The sequence below is a fragment of the Gallus gallus genome, chromosome 6 (assembly GCF_016699485.2).
Source record: "Gallus gallus isolate bGalGal1 chromosome 6, bGalGal1.mat.broiler.GRCg7b, whole genome shotgun sequence".
Classification (NCBI taxonomy): Eukaryota; Metazoa; Chordata; class Aves; order Galliformes; family Phasianidae; genus Gallus; species Gallus gallus.
The window spans coordinates 29,548,277-29,555,979 of NC_052537.1; the positions used below are offsets into that span (position 1 = coordinate 29,548,277).

Here is a 7,703-nt window from a genome sequence, read left to right on the forward strand (position 1 = left end):
ATTAAACTGTCTTAATTCCCCTTAAGTGTATTTTTATTATTTGTAGGCACTCCATTATTCCCACTGAAAACTGAGACAAAGTATCCATGTGCTATTTCAAACATTCCTAGATTTTTTGTCATCTCTGTTTTGTTTCTGGTATTCTATGTTTCCTTATATCATACTTTTGTGCTCCCTTTTACATCTGAGGAACTATTTCATGTATGGTTTAATTGTGCAAACCAACTCAGCTAATTTCTCAGCCATGCTCATAATTCTGTATCACTCTTGAGAAGATCCATTATGAACTACGAAAGGATGTAGAATAAGATACTCAGAACACTGACACTTTTCTGTCTCTTATTTCCTTTAGTGCTCTCCAGAAAAGTGCCTAAATGCAGAATTACATTAATTTCAACAAGTAAGGAATATTGGCTAGAATACAGAAATAACTGACTAAACATTTATGTATGGTCATGCTAATGAAACCTATCCTTTTCAGATTACAGATTTGCAGTGATACTTCTGAATTGCTGGAGCCTGCCTTAAAGAATGTGTGGAGGAACTGGGAAGTTCCCCAAGAAGTATGGTGGACCAAACTTAGTGATTTTCTTTACTGCTTGGCATAATTTTGCAAAATACAGATTAAGTTTTGAGAAAGGTACTAAGAAAATTTGTTAATTAAACTGCAGATACTTAGAAGACAAACAAGCAAATAAAAACCACTAGTCAACCTTGGTTTGCAATGAACAGATCATGTCACGCTATTGTTATTTCCTTCCCTGAAACGCCAGTTGGCTAGATGGGCGAAACTGAATCTGTACATGTGTTGTAGTTGACCTACACCTGTTGGTTCTAATCCTAACCTATTGGTTAAGGATTTTGACATCACTACTGGATCTTTCATACTTCCATATACCATACTCTCATAAGTAAATGAATTCTTAAATCCAAATGGCTGTACAATAGGAGCTCATACTGGGGAAAATGTGAGCTCATCTATTTTCTTCTTATATCCTTCCCTAGGTTTCCACTGTTGGCCATTGTCACAGACAGGCTGGGTTGTCCTTTGATCTGAGTCAGTGTAACTATGATCATGATCTTCGATATGGTCTACAGTACTTGCTGTTATTACTGTACATAGTTGATTGAAAATTTGCTTTGGGTCAATAGATTCCAATGTCTGATACTCCAGGGCTCCACTAAAGGGATCGCACAGGAGCGTGAGCCAGGCCAATTCTAGTCAGTGCTTTTATTAAAGACTTGGAAGAGTGTGCTAATATAATGTGCGTAGCACAGTGTGTAGTCATGAGGAGAAGAGGAAGAAAGAAGGTGTTTTGGAGGAAAGGAACAAAATTCCAAATACCATGACAAATGGGAAAGGTAGTGTGGAACATTCACTACAGGCAAGAGGACCGCAAGATATGTAATAACAATCTATCTAATGTTCACATGTAGGCTAAGGAGTGTCTAGAAGCTGCCCAGCAGAAAATGGTCTAAGAATACGAAGAAAGAAATAAAAGGCTGAGAACTCAGTGATGCAGAAACTGGTCTATTTAGCCCAGAACACAGGACAGGGACAACCAGGCAGGACAGCAATCTTCCTGGTGTTCCTAGAAGTACTGTCTATGCAGCTGTTCCCTGACCCCACATATCAAGCACTCACTCCTGAGTGTGTTTTTCTGCCCTAATTGTGGAGTTTAAATGGATGGCCTTCTGCAATGCTTTTCGGCATTTCATGCCCAGTTCTGATGTCATCTACTCAGTAGGTCTTTATTGGATTATTCCTATAAAGATTACAAAAAACAATGTGTGTGTATTGGACTCTTCATCATTAAGTCCTTTGATTAAATAATTTTTTCTCTTCTTTTTTTTTCTTCCCTTTTTCTGGTGCTGGGAGATCTAACAGTATTCACCATCAACAACAATTACTTCTCAAATGATATTTAAGCTATGTTTATTTATTTTAGCAATGAAAGAGGAGGGTTAAAAACACCATCAACAGAAGCATAATTATGATACGATTAAAAAAAAGAAGACCAAAATATGTGAAAACACACTTGAAACCACTGTTATTCACTCTCTTTTATAACCTCTGCCGCCTCAACTACAGATATCACTTTTGTATTCACAGAACTGACTTGCTGAAGGCATTTTAAATATTCTGATTTAATTCTCAAAATAGGAAAAATGTAATTATTTCAAAGGAAGCAATTTTTTTTCTATCTATTCTAATTCACTTTCCTTTTGTTATCTTCTTTCAATAAGCCTTAAAAGACAAACCCACAAGAATTATTTACATGCATTTCACACAATCTGTGAATAGACATTTAATGCTTCTGAAAGAAGTCACTGTAGTATCAATGCAAATTATTAATTTATGAATGTGATTTTCTAGTTGAATTTAATGTTTTTATTATCCTGACTATGCACCGTGTCCTGGAATACATATGCAAAAGTATGCCTTGAAGCCTTTCAAGATTCCAGCATTAAAGGCAAGTAATCTTCCTGAAGCATTAGTGGAAAGGGATACGAATGGGACAGAAGTATGACTATAGGTCTCTTTTATATTCCATGTTTAAAAAGGATGAAATCTATATAACCTAACATCTGTATCAACAGGCAGTTATGTTGTTTACTATTGTTAAGTCTTCATTGAATATGTTCCTCCCACAAAGGGCTGTAGAATCATAGAATGAAAGAATCATTCAAGTTGGAAGGAACCTTTAGAGATCATCTGGTCTACGCCCCTGCCATGAGCAGGGACACCTACAGTTTTATCAGACAGCTCAGAGCCCTGTCAGCCTGACCTTGAAAGTCTTCAGGGATGGCGCATCAACCATCTCTCTGGGCAACATGTTCCAGTGCCTCACCACCATTATTTTAAAACACTTCTTCCTTATATCCAATCTAGATCCCTTTTCTTTTAGCTTGAAAGCATTTCCCCTTGCCCTCTCGCAACAGGCTCTGCTGAAGATCTATGGAAAAGAATGCAGTTTGGGTCTTTTTTTTTATCTTGGTTTTTACAAAGCAGCTTTTATAACATGAAGACTGGACAGAACTTTTCCACAATATTTTGGAAGAAAAAAAAGGATTCTGAAAACTGTTCAGACTATTTTGAAGGAGTAGGGACAACAGCTTACGTCTGAAAAAATAAATAGAATTGGGACCCTTCCTACAAAATGTTTTGTAACTGAAAAATATCATATGGCCCAACTTTGATGAGAGGTTTTAAAAGATCATTAAGTTTCAATTGCTATGCTAAGAGCAAGCTTTCAGTTTTAGGATATATATTTCAGTCAAACCGAGATTCCTGTTCCTCATGTAGGCAACATTTCCTTGGTTCTTCACACTCTTGCATGGAGAGTGTGAAGTCTCAACACCAGGTCCTTACTGCTGCCTGACTCATGCCATCCGCCTTTGCCATATGTGTAAGGAAACGACCATATTTATAAGCAGGAACGTGATAGATGGAATGATAACGTTAATCCTATGAAAATTATTAACATAGAGGTCTAATGTTTTTTTGGTCTTTTTTTTTCTGCAGCATGCAGACAAATTCATTTGGCCTTGTAATGGATCCCGTAAGGGTTTAATAGTTGTCTAGATAGATCTTGAACTAAATACCTCTCCTGTTATGAATAAAGATAATAATGCAGTTTTAGTCATCAAAATTATTATCTTCCCTACATTAGGAATAGCAAGGAGAAACAAAGCTTAAAGAACCAACAAAAATAGTTTAAAGTCTCCTGAAATAGAAGGAGTAAAGAAATAATGACAGCTGTTCATCTGATAACTTAGCAGCATTGTATATGAGTTACTGAGAATCGACCTAAATGTTAAAAAAATATATATATATTATTCTTGTGAAATAACTAAAATAATCAATTACTTTCTGTGTTTCAGTTAAGATTTTTCTATATTTAAAATAAAATGTGCTCAACAAGAGGAGATAAATTAGCATACTGGAGTAGCAAGTAACAAGAAACATACCATACCTAACTGATTAAACATAAAGGTTTTCAACAGATTGTTTACCATACATCAGTTCAAGATTACATATCTTGCATGAAAATCCTCAGAGCCCTCAAAATGTCAGGTTTCTTTAACACCCCTTTATTGAGAAGATTTAAAGGCACCCACCTTCTTATAGAACTTCAGAGCATAATGGATAATGTCTGTTAATAAAAGCTAAAAAGCGAATCTTTTTATATGTGGAAGACACAAATAATTAAATTCTAAGAAGATTTTTTTCACTTCTCCAGGATGCCTGCTTAATGATAAGTAGTATTTATGTAAAGCAAACTTCAATTTTCCAGACAAAGAACTAAGAAAATATACTAAGAAAAGGCAAAACTAAGGCAGTATTTTGCCCTGCAACGTGCACTCCAGATCTGAAAAGCAAAGGTATTATCATTATGCCAAGATAAATAAGAGCTCTGATAAATGTTTCAAAATGAGAGCATCATTTGTCACTTACCCAAACACTACAGAATAGCAAAGTAAAAAAGTTCCAAGATAAATGTTTATCAGCAGAACAGACATCTGAAACAGACTCCAAAACGCTGCAGAGGAAGAATGTGGATACCTGTATAACAGGTGCAGTGCTACTATAGCCAGAGACAACAAAACTTAAATTTTAGAAGGCTAATCTTTCCTTTTGTAATTCAAGGGACCCGTGAAGCCTTTCCAGGTGGAATTATGCAAAATCTTGGATGTAAGACTCAAATGGACATATCACAACGCAAATAGCAGGCTCTCTCTTTCTAAAGAGCATCTGCTGGGAAAATGCTTACATTCCTACTGAAATGGGTTCTTCATTGCAACCAAACACGTCAGAGGGATTACAATGTTACTTCTTAATACGCTTTTTCATGTATTATAAACGTACATGATTTTTCCTTAATTCACCATTTTGTCACCTGAAAAAAAAGTAGGAATTTTGAGCACAGGGAAGTATGCTGGATGCATATAATTTGATGAAGATTTACTTCTACATTTTTCCATATTTTTCTTGTATGGATTTTTGTAATTTCCTCCCTGTAACAAGGAGGAAACAAAGTGTGCATTCATGAGTCCTTTGCTGAGGAGTCCAGCAGAAGTGGAGAGTTTCCAGCCTGTGGTTCAGCCCTTTGCTCTTACTCTTCCAGAGATAAAGACTAGACTGTGTTTATTCTGAGTTCATCAGGAAACTTGAGATAGGCCATTAGTTGTAGGTTATTACTGTATTTATTATTCTTCTTCTTTGCTGTCCTGCTCCAGGTTTTCAGAAATAGCTGAGATTTTGATTTTGCTTTTTATTATTATTAGGAACTCAAATATATTCAAGCAGAGATCATCAATTTTTTGTTCTGCTATGCCTGTGCTCCCCACATCCTGCTGTGCCTGGGTTGGAACCAAGCTGTGGAAGGAGCAGAACAGCTGCAGCCTACCCTGCCACGCAGTGGGTGACCAGCAGGAAGGGGAGAACAAAACTACGCTCTGGATTTGTGTTAAAACCTGTCTATTACACTTTACCACTTTACACTTCTTGCTGTCTTTTAACAACGTTATTTTACATGGTAGGGCTAAAAGTTTGATTTTAAAAGGCACGTTATAAAATTAATTTTGAATGGAGACTATTTATTATGCTTACTTATGCAAATAGCTACTGGGTTACTCACTGTTTGCGGTCTCCCTCTGTCAGCACTGTCACTCAACACCACGCTCCCACATGGTTAGTGCACTTTGTTACATATGTATGCTGTTTCCCAGTGCAGGATAGCTCAGTCTTCAGCCCTGAACACAAAATGATAATTGTGGATTTACACTACGGAATAATTTGGTTTTATTCCTTCGTGAAGAATAGAAAAAAATTTAGGTAAATAGATGACAAATCCAAAGGTGACCATGAGCAAAGGAAGACCAGAGAGTTGTAGGCTGCAGAGAAATTTTGGTGTAAATACGGCAGTTCAAAATTAACGGGTGTAATTTGTAAATGGAAAAATTAAAAATTAATGTTGCTGATCTTAAGAACAGAAGAGGAGAATGATTTGTAACTACAATCCTGTGATTTCTAATTTCCACTTTGTATTTCTTTATACGAAGACCATAGGGCACCATCTAATCTGTAACCTGCCACTGTCTTACCTTTGCCTCTTTCATCTTCAGCTCTCAGAAAATCAATTTGGGAAATAATCTGAGCATGTAAAATTTAGAAATAAATTACACTGATAAAATTTTTATACTGACCTGAAATTACACACAAAATCTTTCTTTCCTTCTTCCTACACAAACAAGAGAAGAAACTCATAGAAGAAACTTTACTGTTAGCACAGAAGCCTGATTACAAATGGCAATTACTAATTTTGAAGTACACAAGAAAGGCATGACCTGATTACAGCACAGTGATTAAGATACAGATATAGATTAAGATTAAGATGTACTGATATGACCGGAAGAGCAAAATTGAAGTCACCTTTCTAACAGCTAGTGATTTACAAAAGATTTATACTCTGCAGAAGTGGAAGTCAAGCAAAGGTAATTCACATTTTACTTTTATTCTGAAACATTTAGGTTCATTCCATCACATCCATTTCTGTGAAAGCTAGGAAATTACACACCCTTGAAATAGTGGCCCTTATCCTGATTCTGAAGCATTTGTACATGCATGGTTCACTTAATATGACTCTGAACTGATGAGTTATTTACAATGTTAAATCAAGCACATATCTGCAGGAGTCAAAAATCATCAAGTCTTTTTTCAAAGACTGGTCCCACTTTGATTTTTTTTTTTTTTTTCCCAGTATCTGAAGGAATCTTTTACAGAACTGTTAATGGTGCTGAATGGTCATTCTCAGACAGTGAGAAGTATAGTTGGAGCCAGACTCTTCTTTCTAGGATGAGCAGTTCCTTTGCCACAATTAGACATTGAAGCACCCTTTACAAAAAAACAGTCGTTTCTTTAACAAGTGACACTGAACACTATCCCAGCCTAGAGCAGCTTTTTCAGTTTGAAATACAAAAGCAGTCAAGTCTCAAAAACTTCAAAGAATGCTTTTCATTTTCTTTTCTCCTTGATCCACTGATAGAGCAGTTCATTTTCTTGAATTTTGTGAAATGACTTCTTCAGTCATCAGACCTGTGTAACAAATCACTGTCTCAATCACCAAATGCTCCCATTTGACTCATCTGCTTTTGCTTTGGCCTTTGGGTAGGAAGCCTCATTTCTGTAACATTTTCTAAATTCACTTTTGTGAACTCTTCTCCTTCAGTTGCACTTTGCTCCATTTTTAAAAATAATTGCATTTCCTGCAACATAATGTGTTAGTCTCAGGATTTTACATTTCACCAGAACCCACATTTTCTTTCTTACATAGAGCAATGTCTTCTTTTTAAAAGCACAATTGTATAGCATGCTACCACTATAATGTGGTGCTTTTTAAGTAGTAAATGCTACAACATAACATCTGTACAGAATTCTCAGTTTCATTCTACTGACTTAGAACAGCACTAAGGCATTTGTACTCTCATGTATATTGCTTTGCTTCTTGTAGTCAAAGACTTCCTAATTTCTGTTTTTTTCTGCTGCAGTCTACTCTAAAGACAGGATGTCCTTTGAGGAAAACTCTAACAAGACAGACTGTCAATAATTCTAATCTTTCACAATGTGGAAAATGCTGGAAGGATAGCAAGTTCCTTTCCTCCAGGCTTTTTCTGCCTCAGAGCAAATAGGCCAACTTCGC

At 36.1% G+C, this 7,703-nt stretch overlaps 1 long non-coding RNA gene across 1 annotated transcript in view; it reads right to left on the reverse strand.

Moving 5' to 3' along the window:
• LOC121111137 overlaps positions 1-7,703 on the reverse strand; it is a 48,734-nt gene that overhangs the window by 11,265 nt on the left and 29,766 nt on the right. Inside the window, exon 2 of the long non-coding RNA XR_005860799.2 lies at positions 5,643-5,757. This is a non-coding gene — a long non-coding RNA (uncharacterized LOC121111137). The remainder of the gene's footprint in view (positions 1-5,642; positions 5,758-7,703) is intronic.